General features: G+C 44.4%; 1 long non-coding RNA gene across 2 annotated transcripts; it reads right to left on the reverse strand.

Annotated features, from left to right (window-relative positions):
- Positions 1-3,611: 3,611 nt before the first annotated feature.
- Positions 3,612-22,812, reverse strand: LOC118170263. Of its 2 annotated transcripts, XR_004752610.1 has the most exons (3): positions 21,892-22,812; positions 19,553-19,837; positions 3,612-3,622 (listed from the first exon to the last, which is right to left on the reverse strand). It is a non-coding gene; the product is annotated as an uncharacterized LOC118170263 (long non-coding RNA). The 2 variants fall into 2 exon arrangements; XR_004752609.1 differs by lacking the exon at positions 3,612-3,622 and having other exon boundaries at positions 19,190-19,837.

Consider the following 22,812-nt stretch of genomic DNA (forward strand, 5'->3'; position numbering starts at 1 on the left):
TGTAAAGTTGGGTCTAATACTTAATTTTAATACTTTCCAGAGAATGATGTGTAATGCCTATTTTGTTACACAGATAAATCTTTAATAACATGATCCATCTGTCTAGTAGTACTTTGCTACTAAACTTTTACTGAGCTGTGGGGGTGGTTGTGATGTCATTTTGGATGGGAGTAACTATGTTTAGAAATTCAGGAAGGGCAGATAACCCTGTGATGTGAATGTCCTCTTCTGTTGCATTTCTAGCTGAAAGAGAAAGAATTTCTAGTCATTTTCAATATTGCTGATGTCCCAGCCACATGTCTGAGTAGATGGCGTAAAAAATTCAGAGTTGTAAGAAACCTTGGACAGTATCTATCCATGGGAATCTCACAGAACCAGAGTGGTTTTAATGTTCACCAGACTATTTCCATAAAAGTTCCTAGGATGCCAGGGAAAGTGTGGACTGACCACAGAAGACAGATATGAGACAAGTGCATGACAATATTCTTTTTTCATTTTTAAAGAAGAAATATGTATTAAGAACCCAACTGAGAACTATACTGACATATCCATATTTACTTTAAAAAAAAAAAAAGAAAAAAAAAAGAGAGAGAAAGAAAGAAGGAAAACAAGCAAGCAGGATGATCAGATTTATGTCTATGTTCTCCAGTCTGTCTGTCAGCTGTTCAAGAACAGGACATGACTTGCAATACAAGGCTAAGTCAGTTTGGATTCAGCGTTTAGAGATCAGAGGAGAAGCAATCAGATGTCAAAGGACATAAGCAGGTTACAGGTTACATATCCTTCCCTTCCACCGGGGACTTCTTTGCTCCTGATGGTGAGATGCAGTTGTCCAGGCCTTAAGACAGGGAAAAAAAAAATAAGCAAGAGAAGATTGGTTTATATATAAATCCCTGGAAGAAATCAAATCCCTGGTAGAAATCCCTGGATGGGACTGGTGAGGATACAAGCCTGGAGACTAGTGGAGCTAAACTATAGCTAAATAGGAGCTGGGGGAAGCCTGCCCTATAGAAGGAATCCAGAGGTCTCTGCTCAGGTGCTGAGATTGAAGATTTTTGCCAGAGGTGGAAATAAAGTAGTTTGTGCCCCTTAGACTATCTCCAGGAACCTCACTCCTGTCTGTGTGCAGAGACTTTGTGGCTGGAGATGAGTTTATGGCTTTCACTTTTTCATGCTGATGCACTTTATAAAGCCATGATCACATTTTATTGGGCTTTTATAGAAAGGCCTCTGAGGTCTAGCAAAATTGCAGCTGAACAGTAGAGCCTGAGATAGGAAGACGTGCAGTAAGGGAGAGAAAAGAGGAGGAGCTTGAGAAAGACAGGTAAATACAGAAGGGCAGGCTTAGGGTAAAGGAGAAGTAAACTCCCACAGAGAACTTCTTGGGCAAAGCTGAAGATTAGTCAGAGCTCTGTCAAAGCAAGTATCTGACATAGACATTTTACCTATATCCATCAGTTTAAGGGCACATCTACGGCATGATTAGCCCCCCAGATCCCACTCAGCCAGCTCGCACATGGACCTAGAGCAGGATGCAATACCAATCTGACATGCCAGACAGCCTACCAGAGGCATCTTGGTGTCAGCATTGCTGTGGCCGAGAAATGAGGGGGAGATGACAGGAATTCACCAAACTGGGGATATCAGCACTGCAGATAATTACAGAAACACCTTCCAAATCAGGAGAGACTATTCCTCCGTGTTCAAATATCACTGATGGTAGTGTCCCTGTTGGGATATGCTGTCTTTGCTGGGGTATGCATTAATATCTACTATGCTTAGAGAGGAATTTCCCCTCTCCTGCAGAGTTTGGCAGCAGCTATTAGATTCCTTCTCTCTCATTTAGGTCCCACAGTCCCCGTTTAGAGGAGCTGAGCTGTTCTCTAATATACTCCTAGTCTGCAGTGACTCTGAACTTCTCTTTCAGCTCACATAAGACCACTGGTGGGGCGTGGGTGCATCCCCATGCAATGACACGTCAGCAGGAGGTAACCTCGTTCCAGGGAGAGGAACACCAATTCAGCTGGGTCACTGGAGCCAAACCCCTGCAAAATTAAATTTTCTCTGAGAATGGTCCCTGCAGCATTCACGCCATTGCATACACCCACCCCAAACTCTTCCCAAGTGCCTGGAACAAACGCAGCTCCTTTGTAGAAGAAGAAACAACCAAATAAAAGCACACAAACCCCAAAGCACTTGCAATGTGTCAATAAACAAGGGAGAGCTCATGAGTAATTTTTGTGCCATGTCCTTCTCATAGAAGGAAATGTTAGGTGAAATGTTTTGGTCCTCCAAAGAAGTGGACCATGCAGCAAGGAACGGCAGCCCCTCCAGCCCCCTCATGATCCCCGAGGCTTTGGTGCTGGGATCAGCAATAGGAAGGATGCCAGAAAAAAAGTATGAGATTACCTCTCAGCAAAACCCTTTGGCCTGAATCACTGACATCTTTGATTTAAACAGTAATTTAAAACATGCATGATGAGAAGTCAGGGAAGGGATCCAGGAAGGCCTGGGGTCCAGCCAACCTGGCGTGTCTGCCAATTTGCTGTTCAGAAGGTAGGTTTGCTAGGAAGGGGCAGGACCATGTCTGAGACCTGTCACATCTCAGCTAAGCCACACGACCCTTACTCGGTGGTGCACCAGCACCGCTTTGCTGGACACCTGCAGCCCCAGTCTTTTTCAGCTGCACCAAAACAGTATGTAGAGGGGTCTGGGGAAAAATCTTGCCATATTCTTTCCCGCTGATCAGAAAGCCCTGCTGATGTATGTCCCATGAATTCCTCCCCAGGCTTTTAAGCCACAAGGCTTTTATGGTCTGTTTAGTGATGTAGCTTGAGGGTGAGGAAGGCATGCAGGAGCAGAAAGAAAGTGAAGAAATCTGCATAAAGGAAAGGAAAAGAGGAGCAGATTGCAACATGTATCTCAGGCAGCTTCTTTCCACTCTCCCGTATTTCCCAGACCACTGAGGGATATTACTGGCACCTGGTTCTTGCCATGAGGAGATAAGAGAGAGCAGGGAAAATCCATTTAACCAATGTCCTCATTGCTTGGTTTCAATGGAAGGAGTTCATGGCTTTAGATAAAGGTTTCCCAGGTTGAACACTATTGCAAAACTGATTCAATTGGGAGCCCAGCTTTAGAAATAACAGTAACTTCACTTTGGTGAAGGGAGAAGAGAGTTTTGAGCCAGCTCTGAGTCCAGTTTCTGTGGCTCTGGCCCCCTGTGAGTTTTGGTGACTAATTGCCTTTTGGATTTAGGTACAAAAGGTTATTCTCACACAAATTATCTTCCTTCCTGCTGTGCAATTTCAGATTCTGTTCTGATATTTCTTGTGTCAATTTTCTTCTCTTTCCTGGGTCAGGTTCAGGTTGGAAACCTATTGCTCAGGGAGGGCAGATGGAAGAGGTCTCTCTGACTTTGAATCAGATTCTGTATGATCATGACTCAATGATCATAAATCCTCCAGGGCCTGAAACCTAACAAGGCAATAAAGGAGGAAGCTCTGTCTCTCTCAGATCAAAGGGAGAGAAAAGCTGAGATGTAAAGGAGACAAAATGAGCTGCAGGGTATGTGAAAATCAGAGCTCCCATACAGCTTGCTGAAGACTGCCAAAATAGGGTTCTCCACAGCCATCCCATACCTACGCAATACAGCGATGGGAGCGTTTTTAGATAAGATCAGGCCCAGAGAGAGCATGCCTGGCTCTGTTTCTTCCAGCAGCACAATATGGAAACCCAGTGCTGGGAAACCGTTTTTCCGCGCCAGGAAGGAGGCAGGGAATTGTTCTGTGCAACCATTCAGAAGCCTCCGCTCCCACGCATTCTCCCACTTGCTGACACCCTGCCAGGACGGCAACAGAGGAATTGATTTACGTGCAGTAAGTCAAATAAATAACTAGATAGATAAATAAGGCCCTTCCTACCTTGCTCAGCTAAAGAAAGAGAAAAGGACTGAGGGCAAATAAAGCAGGAACTCATCTGCAGGTGCACTGCTGCAGTGCAGAACTGGGCACTGGGTGCTGACAGCACTGCTAAGCGTGATATTTATTCCCTGGGAGAGAATTTCAGGCTGCTCTTTGTGAGACCTGTCACTCACTTTCTCCCGTTCTTGCTAGTGAAATCTCTGTGCTGTGTGAGCTCTCTGGGTTCTGACAGTGCTGGAGGGGTTCTGCCTGAGTTTCCCAAATGTTTTAGTTCTCATTTTGATGAGTTTCCTCCTAAAAGGTTTCAGATTCACTGCAGGAAGATACCCTCATGGATTGAATGCAGCTTACTAGCAGTCACTTTGCTTCCTCCTTTGCCTGTGCTGGTGGGACTCCAATTACCAAGTGTTTTGTCAGAGAAGAGATGTCCTCTGCAGGTCTGCCCAGCTGAGCAGGTGCTCTTCTAATGTGGCCGGTGGCAAACTGCCTGGGGAAAAAGCGTGTAAGAGAGTTGCAGCACTATTCATCCTCTAACTGGGACCTCCCAGCTCCTATTAATCTGCTCCTTCCTGAGAAGTCTGCCCTGTAGACCACTGTGTTTAATAGGCATGATCCTCAGTAAATCCTCCCCTTTCCTGCTTCTGGCCTCCTCAGCATTCAGTGGCAAAGGAACCTCTCATGGGAAGTGTGTGTAATGTGAAAAAACACCACAGCGCTTTCATTCATGCTCCTTTGAGCTTCCCCAGACTGACCATCCTTGTTTGGGAGCAGGTGTCCCACAACCATGCACCATTCCTTCATCCTTTGTCATGCCCTCAGCTGCCCACACACCTGCAGAAATGCAGGGAAGAAGTCTGTAGTCCATGATTTGTTCTCATGATTTACCTCCCAATAAAATAAGCAGATATCTAGTGATTGCATTAGTTCTGGGAGTTCAGGGGGGAGCTCAATGCCTGGAACTGCCTGGGGATCAAAATGCATGAGAGTAAGGAGGGCCTCTGCCTGCTCTCTCCAGACATTCACCTTTATTCAAATACAAATGACCTTTTCCTCTGTGCACCACCAGTAGCAGAACTGGGCTATCCGAGGGGACACTTGTTTTTCCCTTTGTCATACAGATCAGTCAACTGACGTTTTGATGGAGCTAAATTTCTCCTTGTCCTGCTACCAGGCTCCCACAGCGGGTAAAACAAGGGCTGAGAATAAAGAAGAGTCAGGGTCAGGAGATTTTTTTTTTGTTGAACGCCAGCGTTTTCCTGCCTTCACCCAGAGCAGCAGGCTGGTGTAGGATAGGAGCTAGCCCCCAGATACCTGCACCCAGAAATGTTCCAGAATTGCTGCAAGAGCAAAAGAATAATTAAGAACATGAAAAAAAATAAAAATAAAAATAATTTGGGATACAAAAACTTTAGATAAAAAGATGGATTCATCAGAAAGAGCTTTCCTGTATTTCTCCAGCTACCTGTACTTCTCTTTGTTTCACAACATTAACCTCATACCCTCTTTCCTTTCTAACATCTCTTCCCTGCCTCCCCCAGAGGCTGATTGCTCTTTGCTCAAACTGTCTAAGCAGCTGACATAGAGAAGTTAGACCAGGAACAAGTGTTTCCCACCTGTGTGCAGCTGAAAATGGTGCACTTCAGTTTCAGGCCCACAGAAGGGTCACTGAGCCTGAAAGCGCATCTGTTTTTCTAACTCTCCTAGTTAGTCTAAGGAGAGATATTCTCTCTCTTTGAAAAACCCACTTCTAATAAAAATAATTCATTCCACCTCTGAGTGAAACCTCGTAATGTCCAAATTCCCTGGAAGTGGGTTTCTGACCTTTCGATGTGAAAGATGAGCTGGCACATTTCCCTGGGAAACCTTGCTTTCAGGCGAAGGGTTTGACAAAGCCAACCTGTTCCCGCAGAACCTCTCCAATCTGTCCAGTGGTGTTTCCAGCCAAAAAAACCCTCCTGCCCCCTTCCAACCCTCTCCGTTACAGCCAGAGAAGAAAGCATTACTGAAACAGAAGGATCCCTTCTTGCTTTCAGAGTGGAAATGAAACCAACATTAACCTATTTACAGAGGATCTTCATGTGAAGGCTCAGGCCAAGAGCAAATGCCAAACAGGCCTGGGGTTAGCTTTTCCAAGCAGCAAAAAGCTATAAACGTGGCCCTAAAAGAAAGAAAGAAAAAAAAAAAAAAAAAAAAAAAGAGGAGAGAGAAAAAAAAAAAAAGCCACACACAAAAAAAAAAAAAAAAAAAAAAAAAGGAGGTGCTATTTCAGCAGAGTTCCCAACTCAGCAACTTTCTTTCAAACCTTTCCAGTACCACTGTTTGCTGTGTTGCTCTGGGCTCAGCTGCGAGGCAGGCCAGAAAGTACATGTACAGGCCGCGCTGCGTGGCTTCTCCCCATCTTTGGATGGGGCTGCATTGTCTGAGCCTCCTGGCACTCTCCCAAGGGGGCTTCTTGTTTGCACTGCCACATCTGTTTGAAATCCTGGCACATCTCAGCCTGAGAAATATGGTTTGCAGTGTCATGGCAACCACTTTATCTTGATCTGACAGGCCAGGCAAGGTTGCAGAGGCCTGGAAGTGCTCCTTGCAGGTCTGGTTTCAGTGGGTAGAAAGCTCCGGAGGCTGCTGATCACATATATAACCTGTGATTCTTTTCTCCTAGCTTGCTACCTCCCACCCTACCCTACCTTAAATTGTGGTACATGTGGCAGGGGGTTAGTTCAGAGGTGTGGATGAGACCGCCAAACCTGCTCTTGAAATTTCAGAGTTGCCCTACTCAGACCAGTCACTGAACTACAAAACACAAAGATATCAAAACTCACCAGACCAAACCTATCTTGGGTACTAGGGGGCCTGGGCAGAAATTTGCATCTCTGTCCCTGTGGCAAGGACATTAATTTAGCCAAGGGAGGCCTGCAGAGCATGTCTGTCCTTTCTTCTGTGGATGGGTGTGAGGTGGAAGGTGCTGCATGTGCTCCAGCAACCTTTCCTCAGAGCTGTGTGGAAAGAGCCACCAAATTTGCCCTCAAGTGTCTTCATTGCAATCTGCACTGAAGGCAAGATCTTGAAGCTCTGACCAGAAGATAGAAAGGGAATTTAATTAATCACTACAATTGTTAATGAATCAAAGAACCCTCCACCTTTGGGCAGCCAATCCAGCCTGTGAAAATGTTGCTACTTAGCACCCAGTCATCTGTATAAACTGAATTGGTCAGGTCTCTTAACTGAAGCCACACAAATCACTCATTTCTCAGTTGCTCCACGCCCCGTGCCATGTAGCTAAGGCCAGGGACCAGAGGCCAGGCTCTCCTGCCAGCGCTCCCGTGTGTGACACTTCCATCATGCGGTGTCAGCAGGAATGTAAACGTTTGGCAAAGACAAAGGGAACGAAGCCACCTGAATCTTTTCCTCTGGAAAGCAGCCTGGCAGCAACCACAGGAATGTTCCTCGAAGCAAACGGTACCGGCAAGAAACTGAAAAGGATGAAATCCTTGACACACCAGTGCCTGACTTAAGGCTTGAGGCACTCAAAAAGCATTGCGGGGGTTGGGGGGGGGTGGGGTGATGGAAGGACAGCAGAGCACCAAGGAGAGGCATTTCTGAATGTCAGTACTGTTGGGATATCAGTGGGTGATTTCCCCAGGGGCAAGCACACAGCCTTCCTGAAGAAACCAGCTGCCAAGCGTGACTTTCCGCCACTCTCCTGCAGGTGTACAAATTATGGCTAAGTGCTATGGATCTGAACAGTAGTAGACTAATCTGAAAGCGTAGCATTTGTTGTGTAACTGACAAGTAGGTCAGAGCCAGGTTATCCCCAAGAAATAGATTTGGCTTGGCAAGGGGGAGTGAGTATTTGCAGGGTTGTTAAAAACTTGCGCTTCCCCAAAGAAAAGCATTAGCAAGCAGGGAGAAAGCGGCAGTGGATCCAATTAAAAACACCCGCCAAGGCAAAAAGAGAGAAAAAAGAAAACAGATTTCTTCAAAATGCCTTAAAAATATACAGTGGGAGAATCCAGACTTGTTTGCCATAAACGAGGAGGCAATCACAGTACAACACAGGTGTCCAGGCCCGGAGGGAAGGCAGGGGAGAGGGCAGCCAGGCAGCAAAGAGAATAATTACAGACTCCATTGAGGGTATCTGCACTTATTTTGGGATATTAGTCCAGCTTTGCTATGAGGACTCCATTTGGAGGCATGCCATGGAAGAAACACTGAGGAAATTTTGGCTATTACTACCCACAAGGGTGAAAGGCGTTGGAGTATCTTCCCAGCTCTGACACCAACCTCCAGGGTAGAGCATACCCCAGTAAGCCTGTGCCTCAATTTCCCTATCAAGGTTCTCCTCTGACAGTAATGCTTTTGATCAACTTTGCCAGATGCTCTGCAATCTGTGCAGGGAAAGTAAACTTAAAAGTAGGAGAGATACCATTTTGAATATGTTAAAACAGATAGTATTCAGATCTTCCTTTATGAAATTCTTTCCTCAAGAGGTACCTCCCTCTGATGTGATCATCCCAAAGACTTGGCAAAGCCACCAGACAGTCAGTCGTGGGCACAAATGTGCCTGTTGAGGAGAGCTGATTGTGTGCATTTGTTTTAAAAATGCAATAGTTCCCCAAACCAAGTTCAAACCAAACATTCTCCAGTTACTTGGCACAACACAGACTGAACAAATTTTACACCATGGGTTCTTTGCATTTCCTCCTTTTTCCTCTGCTTTTATTTGTCATGCTTCCCTATGAAAATGTTTAAAATTTATTGGTAGCTATTTGGGAGCAAGGATTCCTAATTTCTTGGTCTCCTGGTGAATCATCACCGTCATGTACCCCTTGAGCTTTACTGGGGCTTCCAGGTTATTTAGGTAGAGTTCATGCCTGAGACAGCCCAACCTAATGGCAAGACTGCTGCTGAGAGGGAAGATACCCCCTCTGCTCTTGAGATACCTTACATGGTTTCTGGAATAACAGCCTTCTAAATGAAGAAAATTTGGATCAAATAGAAGTCGTTCTGTGAGCAAACATGGCAGTCGCTGGGAGATGAGAGTTAGTAGTGAGTAGGTGTTGACCGAGTTCTCCTAGACAGCATGAGATAAACAAAACCTTAGAGTGTTCACTGCTCCGATGCAATGAGGAGGTGAACACAGAGAAAGAGGCAGAAGCGGAGGATTTTGCATGGGAAAAAACCTGCCCTCCCCTTGATTCAGTTAGATGCAATAAAGGACTTACCCAGCTTTATTTTAGCTTTCTGTGACGTAAAGGATGCCATTGAAACTAGTCCCTCCAGCTCCCTTTTAGGGAGGAGAAACAGGCACTTTCAGAGTAGAATTAATCTGTATGAATGTAGACAGTTACTTTTGGATGTGCCAATCCATGCCCATTTCTCCACTGACTCCACTGATTACATCCCAGTGGGCTGTAGAGAACACTTAACAAGATTAATTGAGATGGGTCTGTCAACACCCCATCAGATGAGTCCCATCCAAAGCCTGTCAGCCTGTGGGCTGCAAGCCAGTGCCATCCCACCACCAGCTGGGATTGTAGCTTAGGCCAGAATTGTGATGTAGCTGTAGGATGCCCTGCACTGTGGTCAGGGCAGAGCTGCAGCAAGGATGGGGAGAGAGGGGTATGCCCAAAAAAGGAGGAAAATATGACCCAGGCCTCTGCCTTCCTGTGCTGTCACAAGAGAAGAAGTGTTGCAGTTCTGAGCCAGGAGGAATTTCTGGAGGCTGGATGTAGCTTAGGGTAGGGCAGTGCTCTGGGGAGAGCTGTGAATGGAAAGAAAACCAAGCTGGTTATGCCCTAGGGATTAGGTATCTTGCAAATGAGCTGGTTAGGAGAATTTTTTTCTTCTGAACTTGCTTGACATCAGCTGCTCTCAAGATACTTGCAGGGTACTTGGCTAGAAAAAGTACAGGTGTGTTCCAGCACAGCTGTGCCCATTCTGCTCAGTTAGGGGCTTGGAAGGGTTATTACCTCTTCCAAGAAGAAAGCTGTTTGCTCTGGGATTGGAGAGATTGATGAAAAGGGGGGGTGGGTGGGGGAGGGGGGCTGAGGTGATCTAGAGGGTTTATATGGTCCAAGTTGAGCTGGGAGCCAACAGGATTCTAAGTTTTCCAAGATCCTGACTCAGCTTTTGACCTTTGGCAAGTCATTGACCTGAGTCAGAGCAGCTGGAAAGTTGAATAAAACTTAGTCTGGCAGGAAAAGTAGAGATGCTGCGTTGAGATGATCTGTCATCTCTCTGTATTTGGGCAAATGTTGGTTTAAAGGTACACACATCTTGAACTGACGTTACTTCCTCAGGAAATGGTGCGACTTAGGATCAGCCCCCCTGTTGCTGCACTGAAGTAACATAAGGAAGGAATGGGAGATGAAATGAACTGTGATTAGTTCTGTGATCAAGACATATGCAATTTAATGAAGTGGAAATCTTGATGGATTTGTAGTTTTTCTTAACTATCCAGTTAGGATTTCTCATGGGGAGATAGAAGAAATCCTAAGAGGGGGTTGCAAAAAATAATTTAAATAGTTTTTTAGAAAGGAATGTTCTGTTAAGCAGTGATGGGGTTGGAGGAGCAGTAGGGGGAATAAAGCAAGGTCAGGGATTCCATATCTGGGTATTATTACTGATTTCTTACGTGGAGTGGGGCAGGATGCCCAGTCTCTTTCCATTCCCATACTTCACCTCTAAAATAAGGCAGCCATATTTGCCTGCAGGTTTTGAGACTATCCATTCACAGCTACAGTGTAATATAATCCATGATGTCTGATCATGTGGATGCTCTGAGGCCATTGCAAAGGGAATCAAAGTCTCTAGAGACCTCTGGCTAGAAGATAAGAATTTATTCTCTCCTAATTTTTCTTATGTCAAGCACTGTACAAACAAGAATGAAAAGCTGGCCTTCCTACAGCCATACTACCCCGACTATTTTCCAGCTTTAAGTGAATGTTTGAGTCAGCTGTTATTTGATTCATTTTCTTGCCTTGGATTGTATGGGAATGTCAGGAACAGAAAAGCGTCTGTGTAGATCACTAAGTGATGCAGTCTTGAACTCTGCTGAGTTCTGCTTTCTGCTGCTCCTCACATCATGTCTAGTTGTATTAAACATGAGAAGTTATGTCTCTCTGCAAACAAGATAATTCCCAGTTTGTGTTGGTTGCCTGCAAGGCTGTGGAATGGGATTGGTGTGGAACATTAGTCGGTGGAACTGTACTTAACAATATAGTTTGGTACAGTTACAGTATAGTGTACAGTGTTTCCAATTAGAGTTCTGATAGTAAAAGAAGATTCATGGAAGAGTTTGGGAAATAACAGGAAAATGCTGGCCCAATAATTCTGAGCACATTGACCCAGTGAGGCAGACCTCTCCAGGCTCCCTTGGTTTCACCAGCTTTCCTCACCACATGACATTCATTAAGAAACCCTGAAGGCAAGTGTTTGGCCCATAAACTTGAGACTGCCTTCCCTTCTTCACTGACCCTTTAAACAGTTAACAGTGCTCTATATCTTCCCTGCAGCAGAAGCAATTCCCAGACGTTGAACCATTTCCATTGCAAAACACAGCTTGGGATTCTGGACTCGGTTATTTTTTTGGAAGACATAGACAAAATGAAAGTGTAGCAAACTCATACCAGATTGGATCCACTTCAGAAGCTGCCAAACAGCTGCCAGTGCTGTCGGGTCAGAAGAGCTTGCCAGGCTGTTCCCTGGGGCAGGGGGTAGGTTTTAATGGGGGAACCTGGGATCTGGAGATGAACTGTACAGCTAGCCTGGAATAGAATATGCTGTCTACTGCATTTTCCCACCTGCAAGGATATAAACATGCCCCTTATCCCCCTTTCCAGGCTGAAATACAGCTGATCTAGAGCACATCCACAGCAAAAGTGCCACTGGGCAATTAGCAGTTACTGCAGCATCAATTCAGACAAAAGAGTATGCATGCATCCCTAACTTAAGGGAGAAGAACAGAAAGAAATAGAAGCTTGCAGGATGCTGTGTAGCTCAATACCAATTCTTAACCTGAGTGTCACCCCCTTTCAGTCCCACCCTGCACAAAAAACATTGGAGAGAGAGTAGAAGCTGCTGCTTGGTGGTCTGGTGAGAAGGAAGGTCTTGCAAGCCTGGATGAATAGGCTTCCTACCTTAGTAAGCAATGCTGATGTTGTCTTTTGCGCAAGAGGTTGTAAAAGTAAAGTGTTCGGTAGCTTCTGAGCTATCCAGTCAGTGGTGGTCTGTGGCTACAACATGGGACTTTTCTATTGTTTCTGGAGAGAAAAAGACAGAAAGAGAGAGAAAGAGGAGCGGGAGAATGGAGTGAGATCTAGCTCTGGCAGTTTGGCACCTTTCACCAGCCTGAAATGAGTTAAAAAGAAAGAAAAAACCAAATGAGTTAAGTGGGATACTGAGGTTCAAAAAACTTTGTAAAAAAAAACATAATGAAAGAAGAGATCGTTATTTGCTGGATTTAGATCTGAAAGGATTTTTGTTTCATTGCTTATACATACAAAAGACAGGGAAACATCTTCCTCTCTTCAGGGGCTTATGAGAGCTCACCTTGTAAATCTGTCCATTTAGAAAGGTACGAACTCTTCCATATGTTGTTAGTAATGTATGTCAGCTTCTCCTGGTCTCACATTTGTTTGAAAGGGAGCTCTTCCTCTGTTATCAGAGATTAAGCAGAGACAACAGAGAAGAAGTCCAACAAAAGTGAGATTAAATTGGTAAACTGCAACGCAAAGAAGGTTGGAAAAAAATTCTTCTGGGACTACTAGAAATTTTCCATTAGAATTTTTTTTTCAGTGGAAAATTTGCCTTTCAATAAAAGAAAAATTGCTTTGTGTCAAGTTACAACCAGTCTCTCAACAAGGCTTCAGAGTGTGGCAAGAGGCGTGGGGATTCAACTGGGAAATCTTTGGACAGTGTCTCCTAGAGGCTGTCACTGAAGAGCTTTGTGACCCCATCCTGCTCTTATGGCTGGGCTTGCCATGTGAACTGTGTTTCTCACAAAGCACCATGGTGATATGACTTCCATGGTGCATGGCATTGTCTCTGCAAGAGAGGGGATGATGCTGCATCATGAGAGATGTGGGCAAGCCAGGAATGTCAGCTCACAGGGAAGGACAGGGACACAAAGCATACCAGCTACAACTCCCACGGGGGAGCATTTCTGAACTGAAATGGAGGGCTCTTCGCCAAACATTTTCATTGTTTGGTAAAATCTCAATATTTTCCATGGGAAAAGAAAACAAAAACACAATAATAACAAAAAAAAAGGCATTTTTCAGCCCAGCTTTATCCAGTCAAGGTTTGAGAAACCCCAAGGACTGGGTTGCTATTAAGAGAATTCTTCCAGGGACCCACAGAAATTGATGGTGCGAACCACATATGGCTTGGGACTAATCAGACCACTATAGCAGGACCACAGGAGAGGTCAGGGAAGCCCATCCATGTGTGGTTCAGGCTTGGACTAGATTAGTAACTATCAAGTACCATCAGACCACATAAGCCAGGAGCAGCCAAAAACTTAGAGGGGGCAAGTCAATATATTTGTGTTCAAGGCAGAGATGCATGGTGGTTCTGGTAAAATGCAAAGTGAAAACTGTGGCAGTGGGTGTCTTGAAATTAGAATATCTGATAATGAGTTGTATCCTCTTAGATCTTGCTAGCTCTGGGTAACTTTCTCCCCTCTTACTCCAGAAAGTCCTTGTTACGTTACCTATTTGAAGGCCTAAGTCTTGAGCATGAACAGTTAACACTACAAGTCCTCAGCAAACACAGAGTGACCAAGAAAGAAAGGACGGGAGAGGGTTTTGTGTTTGTAAGTGACAAGCAGATACAATACTTACCTTGCACTTATGCTCAGTTTCAAGTTTCTGTTGAACAGCATCTGATACGTCCCATTTTCCATAGGTGAATTAGCCAAACAACAGACAGACAATAGAGACAAATTGGCTAAGTCAGTGAACATGTTCAACAGGAATGAGCTAGCTATGGGAGGGAGGGAGGGGAAAGCTTTACTAGTAAGTGATCTTTTCTTGGTTTACTTATCTGTGTTGCAGGTAGGCTTGGGAACTGAGAAATGGAGGCAGTGCCCTGGGAATTCTTCACAAGAGATTATATTTTCTACAGCCGTTTACAATTACACGTGCACTGTGTCATTTCAGTCTTCTTTGGTTGGCTGTGTATTTTCTTCAGAACAGGTAAGTAATGACCTTTTCCCATTTTCCCTTCCCTTGCCCCCCACCCCCCCACCCCCTTTCTATTCTAAGAGGAAAAATCATAGACAGAAGCAGATACGTTTTTGTTGACTGTCAGTGTCTAGTCAAGAGTCCCCACCAAAACTCATCACCTGAAACAAAACGTTTGCCAAAAGTTATGTAATGCTCAGGCCTTGTTCTAAGAATTAGGACTTATGCCAAGAGTGATATAAAGTTCCCTTTAACTCTCCCCACAAAAAAAACAAATGTGTTAAGTGTCTCCTGGAAGGTTATTCTCAAGGGACTTAATCTCATGACTGACAAAAGAGAAGGTGGAAAGGTAATATTACGTATGACTGAAGGCTTTCAACCCAAATTTTTAGAAAACAAAAACAAAAACAGTGTCCCCTTAATAACATAAGCTGGGGAAAAGAGTGGAAATAGAGCCAAAACAAAAGGAAGAGTAACCATATTTATGTCACCAGTACCCTAAAAGTTTTTGGTATATTGTTATTTTCTGGTTGGTGACAAGGAGATTCATTAGTGGTGGACATGCTAGATATCTAAAAGAGAGGGATTTGTGTAGGCAACATATAGGTAAATTTATTCCATGTGAGATACAACCAGAAACCTTGTTATTTTTTTGATATGAGGCAATATTCATAGGCCAGTTAATCACTGCAGGGGTCCCTCACTACACTGAGTCAGGAACTCAAAGGCAAAGGGCAGCCAGAAAAAAAAGCACTGACAGCTAGTTAAGTAGAAAACCCTCACCTCCAGCTCTGGAAGTCCTGAGCTGCAGACCGTAGGAAGAATGAAACACTCCCTATTCACCCTGTTCATAATCTTTCCCCTTGACATCTGCTATTAGCTGCTGTCAGCAATGGTGTTATAGAAAAGAGAAACCCAGTCTGACATGGGTTGTCTGTTCCTATCTTCCTATAATACACTAAAATCACTGCAGTTTGCAACAGCTGGCTACATATGACAATCACAGGTGCTTTAGAAACATGTTAACCAGCCGTGAGTGTAGAAACAAGAAACAGTGGAGGCCAATTAGAATTACCTCTCTAGTCTGTTGTGCCAGATAGTCTTCACTCCAGGTCTCATCTCCATTGTGTTAATAATACACTAAAAAAACAGTGCATTTTTTCTTGTTTCTTTAGGGAGACTCTTCACTGGGGCAGTGGTCACCATAAGGCATGTTTTCATGGTCTTTGGCTTCCTTGTTCCATCTGATAGCTATATGGCCTAGAACAGTTCGGTGCTTCTCTCTTCTTTGTTTCAGTCATCAGACTCAGAGGTAGCACTCTATGCAGCAGTTGTCATGGCATGGAAATCCTCCCTCTCTGAGGATACAACTGATCTGCATCTAAAGACAGGATTGCAGCTCATGGTGAGCAGACCTGAGACTGAATCGAACTTGTTGGGATCCTACTTTGCAGTATATCTGCTGAATTTTCTGGTCCACTTTACAGCCTGGGCTCTGACCTGAATCTCCTTACAATGTACCGATATTCCTCTTAAGAATAAAGCTACTTGAAGTGTAACTTCCACAGCCACTACCAGATTGCAGCAGGGATGTCCTCTCCAAAATGCAACTCAATACAGGGAAGCTGAACTGGGGCATCCTTCCAACAGAGTGAAATGTCCTCTCCGTTCCAGTTCGTGCCTGAACAAGCTGACCTAAAACTTTCTGACCCTCGCAGAGACGTGGGGTAGATGCCTTCCAAGCCTCATTAGCTGGCAAGCAGCATAGCCATAAGACAAAAAGTCGTTCAAGTGCCTGTTGGCATTGCTTGAGCTGACTAAGCTTGAAATTGTCTGATCGTTCAGCTGAGCTCTCCAGCCTGTCCATCTGCATCAACTGGTCAGCTCTTAAGTCAGACCACAAGGGCCCCAAAATCTTGCAGCATTTTTGGCTGCAAGGTAATAACATTTCTTTGGTAGGACTCATCTGTAATTCTTGGGAAGGATCTTTTTCACCCAACTTCCTAAGGAAACTAACTAGTCTTGAGCAATTGCATTGTCTTTGTATATGCCAATCTGTTCCTCTCCAAGCAACAGTCGAACATGTAGGCCAAGTAATAGAGATCTCAGAGATTTTCTGAGATCTAAGGAAAAATAAGCACCAACAGATATGGAGAAATTAAGTGTTAGCACAAGTTCATGTGTTTAAAATAGAGTCCTGAGAACAGAAAAGTTTCAAACAGAGGTCTTCATTAATCACCAGAAACAAATCAGTGGGAAACCAGGCATCAGTAGTACTACATGAGCAAACAGTTTGTTTGTCCAGTGTTTCTTCTTTTTTTTTTTTTTTTTTTTTCTCTTCTTTTTTTCTCTTTCAGTCTGAATCTGTACATCACCTAGCACAGTGGTATATAGAAATACAGTTGTAATAACACAGCAGGAGAGCTGGCATGCAGGAGGGATACTGAAGAGTGAAGAAACCGCCCTAGCAGGCAGCTTCTTCATTTCACATCAGTTTCTAATGTCAGGCCAATTCACAGTGCAAGGGTGAAGAAGCAGAAAGTGAAGAAGAAAAAAGAAAATCCCACAACCCCAAGAACAAAAACCTCAAACAAACCAAGAAAACAACATCATGTCCAGAGACTGCTTGTTCCTCAGATGAAGGGCCTGTTTTCATACCCAGCTCTTGTGTCCCAGACTCACGTCGCCTCCAAGGCTGAAAGACTGGTTCCTTATTCTGAAGATTATGTCTCCTGGGCTTTGGTAATATTTTCCGGCCTTTCTAAGGTGTCTGCTTTAATGAATAAGGAAATAAGAAGCCAGACTGACTCCATGGGCTAGGAGATTGGTTACCACTTACTTCACAGCAACTGTCCAGACAGAATTAGAAGAAATGAAGCAGGGATTAATTGACACAGATTGCCTTTGTAAACAAATGTGGGAGGGATCAGGTAACGATTTCCCAAGCATTGTCCAAAGAGGCATCATAATCAGGCAGGCAGTGTGAACAGCCCACACTAGGGCTTGAAACCCTTCTCCAAAAATCCTTTGCTCTCCTGCTCTTCCTCCATGCTGTCTCAGCAGCTCCATCCTTCCCATTGCCACCTTCCCTGACTGCTTGGTTTGAGGTTTTTGCACTGCTGAAGGACGTCTGGCATACCAGGAAGACAAACTGCCCCCAAAGGCTGGACTCCAAAATGCTTCCACAGACCCTGCCTTACACAGATTCATTCAGCTCAGTTACTTCCCACTTCTTCTATTTTCTTTTTAATCCCGTTTCTCCCTTCTAGCCCTTACCCCCCTCCCTCTCACATTTATCCCTTAATCAAATTGCTATATGCTCTTCTCAGCAATTCTTCTCTAAATCCCTCAAGCGGGTTAGAAGCCCCCTGAGGAAAGATCTTTTTTGGCAACGGAGTTGAGATAGGAAAGAGGTCCTTGACAGAAGCATATTCCATCCCAGAAAGTTTTTAATCCTTCCAGATGCTTTGTCACAAACTGTGCTTTTATGCCGGTGCACTTTTAAAGGCAGCCAGGATACGTGCAGAGGTCAGATCTCAGAGCCGGGCTGGAAAACTCTAAATTGCTCTCGCCTTTGATTCTTGTGCTTTAAAACCACTCTGAAGTTTAAATAAATGGATTAGAAATGAGTTAAAGAGCAGGGTGCTTAATGCTTCTGCTTAAATCTATAGCCTCAAGCCACGGCACTTTGGGTGGTGAGATCCTGTCAAATCTCACCAGCTCAGCAGGCTCCAAACAAGTTGAGGCCTGGATGCAGATGTCTGGGGAGAAGCAAGGTGAGAGAGACCAGAGAGGTGGCAATGGTCCTACTGCATCACCAAAGCAGCAGCCCCCAAGGTGGTGAAATGGGCAGCTGTGCATACCTGTGACCATCTTTTGGGGAAAGCATCAGCACCGCAGCTACGTGAATTAATACTAAAGCTCAGACACCACATACTATATTTTATTTTAGGATTCATGATTTCCAGACTTCTATCCAGCTGGGGAGAAGGGGGGAGCAGTGATAATGTGGTGGGCTAGATCCTCTCGGGAGACTCAGCTGCCTTGAAAGCCCGTTCTGCTTCCCGTTGTTTATTATTGTTGGATGGCGATAGCACAGCTGCTATGTTACATCCTAGAGGTGACTGCACTTCCAGGGCTGGATGAAATCATTGTTGTAAATGCCAGCTTGGCAGCAGTTTTGGCCCTTGTTGGGGCAGACCTTTACCCCCTGCCTATCCCATGGCTTTGTTCTGCTAGAGAAAAGCATTTTGTAGCTGCTATTGAAAGAAGTTTCTCAACCTTTTAGGATAATCCCTGTTTTAAACAGAAGTTGAGTCAGAGAGAGCAAATCACTTCTATAGAAACACAAGTGGAGCTTGCTTGTTTATTGCTGACTTTCTTACTGTCTGTCCACACTGTCCTACATGACTTCAGCATCCCCAGTCATGGCTCCATTTTTATTTATTTTTTTAATTAATTTGCAATCAGGCCAATGATATTTAGTTCACAGAAGGAGAACTGAGACACCAGGAGATGAAATGGACCCAGACACAGTGACCAAGGTAAGCCTGTAGAAGAAAGTACTGGCAGTTAAAATCCAAAATTTTGGATGCCCAGCATACACCCCACCACATACATATGAACAGCTCAGCTATGGAGGGAGCAGAGAATGGGTTAGCTCAGCTTTGAGAGCTCACACACTTTTCTCTCTGCAGCAGGCTATAAATTATGCAGCATTTAAAGATGACTTTCTAAAACCCTGGCTTTAAAGCTTTTATTTATATCTCCCACACTGATATTTTTCAGACTTGACAGCTCCCACCTTCACAAGCTGGGGACATGCCAAGCACCTGGCCTTTTCTATAATGGCCCATTCCCCCCCAGCATGCTCCCCCCACCTCTTTTTTCAGCAACACTTTGGATATCTCCAGCAGCTCTTTATTTATAGGAGAGGCATAAAAATGAGTGGAAGAGAGTGAGGATGGACAAAGGGAGAAGCAGCAAGTATCCTAAATGGCTGACAAACTTCCTATGAACATTTCACGCTGGAAAAATAATGCCCTCAGAACAGCCGAGGTCTCTTGGTGACAATCAATATAAGATCAGTATGAACCTGTGTAAACTACATTGGACTCAACCTGGCCAAGAGAGAAACTGATGAATAAAGGGAAACACCTCGGTTGTGTCCAATTCTCAGTTCTTGCTTTGGGTTCAGACTTACATAGTCACATTTGTGTCTGGCCTCTGGGATCCCCTGAATGCAACAGAAGCTAGGATACTACATTTTATATAGGACAACCAAAGGCCAGCATATAGCAAAAAGCATCATGTCAGACTTGCTTTTAGTAGGTGAGGTTGTTTTAGACCCAAGCTGTTGCTTCCAGATTCAGGAACATATCTGGTATCACAGTGGAGAGAGATGTCTGTCCAGGCTACCGCACCAACGTGCAGAAAGACGACACCCCTGGCAACTCTGTATATCAGGAAGGGAGCGTCACATCATGGCAATTGAATTCTTCAGGAGTTGCTTGTAGAGGAGACCCAGTTTTCTACTGATGAGAGCCATGTCTTCAAATTCTCACAATGTCCTTGGCACTGGGTGTGGTAGTGAGAGGCAGAGCCCTGCACTCCTCTGGGGCTGAGGAGCATTTCTGTGCCCGGGGTGGGTGTGCTTGCATTGCCAGAGGAAGACAATTCAGCTTTGCAAAATCTTTCAAGGTTTTGAATTATTATTTTTGGTCCACCCTGGAGCAGGATCAGCATTAAAAAAAAATTAAAAAAAATCATGCATGTGAGAGGCAGAATTGTGTTAGAACATCTGTTTTCAGCTTGATGCTTTTATTCAGATGTTTGCTTCTCTGCTGTCTGAGGTGACCAGGAGATATCAGAGCTCAGGAATCTGGCCAGAAAAAAACTTGCTTAAAATTGCTTTGTCTTGTCCACAAAAACGCCCCAGGCTTTACATGAATGGTACATTTCAACAAAAGTAAATTTAGTCAAAATGCTCTGACCATCTCCAGACTGTTCTCTGTGGCACCAGGCACTGCAGGCAAAACAGAGACATCTTGGCAAAATTACACCACTGAAATTGCCGGCAGAAGAGCTCAATTTAACACCCACTAATTGTTGCACAATAGTTACAGGAATAAACGGAATTTGTTAATTAGATGCACGCCAATGAGTAATTCAAGACTGGTTTAAATAATTATTCCTATCTTCCCAATAGGCTGTGGTGGTGATTAGCTAGCTGGCTCTTTCTCTTGACTGTTCTGCTTCAAATAGAAAGGAGGTGAGACACCCATGCACTGAGCCATGGCACTCCTTAATGAAATCCCACTCCCGGGATGCTGTGACCCATTTGCCTGTGGCTGGTTTTGGTTGTTGCTGCTGACCACAGAAACGTCACAGACAGCGAGGTGGGCTGCCAGCAAGCTCGTGGATCAGCACTGTGCCAGTGAAATTAAATTAATACTTTTTAATGTGTTTAATTCCTGATGGAAGATTTAAGGGCAACAGCGCCATAGATGCAAATCCTCCATTATAACCACAGAAAAAAACACTGGGCTGGAGAACAAAACTCTCTCCTCCCTGGGACATAGCAAAGATACTTGTCCCCCAGCCTGGAGAAATGCCCTCTGCTGGCTCAGGTAAACTCTCTCTTCCCCTCCCCCCTTCCCCCCCCTCCCCCCCCTTCTCCCATTTTCACCACAGATTTGCCAATTTGCCACCTTCAGATCTCCCCAAAAATACGTAAAATAAATCTAAACTTCTGCCAGACTGGGTCAGCTCCTACTCCCCTGTCCTGTTCTTTTTTCAGCACTTTCTCACTCTTCTGCAGTTGGCTGGCTATGTCTGTGCTGCTTGGCTCATGTCATACCTCTTTGTTGGACCATTGGGAAGAGGTACCTCAGGAAAATATGTGAAGAGAGTAGTGGAAGAGGATCAGTTTAACTGGTCTTCTGAAAGCTATGCAGTGAAAATTGCAGCCCAAACACAACACTGAGGAAAAAAGAAAAAATTAAAGCAAACTAAGCCAAATTCAGTTCAACTGCACAACCTGCCTGTCTAAAAGGACTAGCCTCCTGAAGGAAGCAAGATAAATGCCCAAATATTAGAGAATAATACAGTTTATGATGCAAACAGTATTCATTATCAAGTCGTCTGAAGTCACAACTGATTAATATTTTTGCCAGGCACACTCTTCATGGACCTAGGAGAAATGTTGCTACTGAAACAGGCACCTGATGGCTGCCTAAAGGAAAACAGCAGTAGTACAAACTGGGTCTGTGTAGGAAATATTGCAGTCTGTAGGATTTGTGGAGGAAATTAAAGAAGGCAGCACACAAGCAGGAGCCAGGAAGCATAAAGGCTAATCTTGCCAAAATTCAGGTAAATGACCATAAGTTCCAAGACCTTAACATTGTATCTCCCCTCATAAATCAGCACCTCTAAACACTCCAGAGATCCCTTGTCCATCTTACACTAAAGCACTTCAGTTGGTGGGATGACAGAGCAAGGAATGTAAAGGACAAAGGTGCAAGAAGGCAATATTAACCATGGGTACACTGATGGTAGGGACAGCCCCGGTGCCTGATATGCAGCCCCTTGCTGGAGGGGGCAATTCTGTGTTGGCAGGGATTATAGCAGTTTGTGAAAAACATTAACATGAGTCATTGTTGGTCCTCACCTTCTCATTGATAGGTTAAGACAGAGCACCACAAATTACTTTAAAGCTGAGTACCATCCTCTGCTACTTTTTCCCCATTACCTGTCCTCTCTCTTCATATGTCTCCACTTACCTCCCATCTTGCAGCAAAAGGAGACAATATGTTTGACAAATGTTCTCCCTCCTCTTGGGCCCTAAGCAGTGACAGAAGTCCTTTTCCAGTTTTCTCAGTTCATCTCACTGTTTTGGTAGAAGTATTTCCTCTCTCATCTAACCCTTGCTCACTTATACCCCTTACATCATGTTTCCCCACAAATTCCAGTTGGTATCTGAGCTGCCTAGGTTAGGCACACAGATAAGGTACGCTCTCTGTTTAGTCAATGGAGAGAGACCAGGGTCTTCAAGCTGTGATTCAGGTCTCAGGTCACCTGTGTAACCCTCAGATAGTTTCCCTTTTTGTTAACTGTAGAGGGAGCTGAAAGCTAGCAGGATCCTAATTTATTTGCCAGAGGTGAGGTAGAGCTAGACCATTGCATGGACAGGACTGGAGACTACAGGTTGAGCTATTTAACATAGCAATGTTTGAACAGCCTATAAGAATTAACTCTTATCCAGCAAGCAACAGAGAAAACATATGAAACAGTCTCAGACAAAGGGGGGAAAAACATGTAAACAATTTCCCTTGTTGAAATGTATGCTTTTCTCCTTAGTTACATGAGGAATCTGAAGACAGCCAAGAGCATGGAAGACAGTCTCAGTTTGCAAGTCCTTGGGGAACTTCTATCTCCATTAATAAAACTTCAGGTGAAAGCTAGCCCTGAACTTATCACCACAGGCCTCAAACCTCTCCTTTTCTGTCCATCCAGACTACAAGAAAAGAAGTACAATTGGCTAGTTGTCTTATGGCTCCTTGTATTTCTATCTACTGCTCCCTCACCATAACCACTGAAACACACTCAACTGGAACTACCAAAGAAGACACTTCAAGGTTATCACATGACACCAAAAGTTAAAAAGCTTCCCCCAGCCTAGTCTCGATACCAATCCAAAGATG

Source organism: Oxyura jamaicensis, chromosome 7 (genome assembly GCF_011077185.1).
Source record: "Oxyura jamaicensis isolate SHBP4307 breed ruddy duck chromosome 7, BPBGC_Ojam_1.0, whole genome shotgun sequence".
Taxonomy (NCBI): domain Eukaryota; kingdom Metazoa; phylum Chordata; class Aves; order Anseriformes; family Anatidae; genus Oxyura; species Oxyura jamaicensis.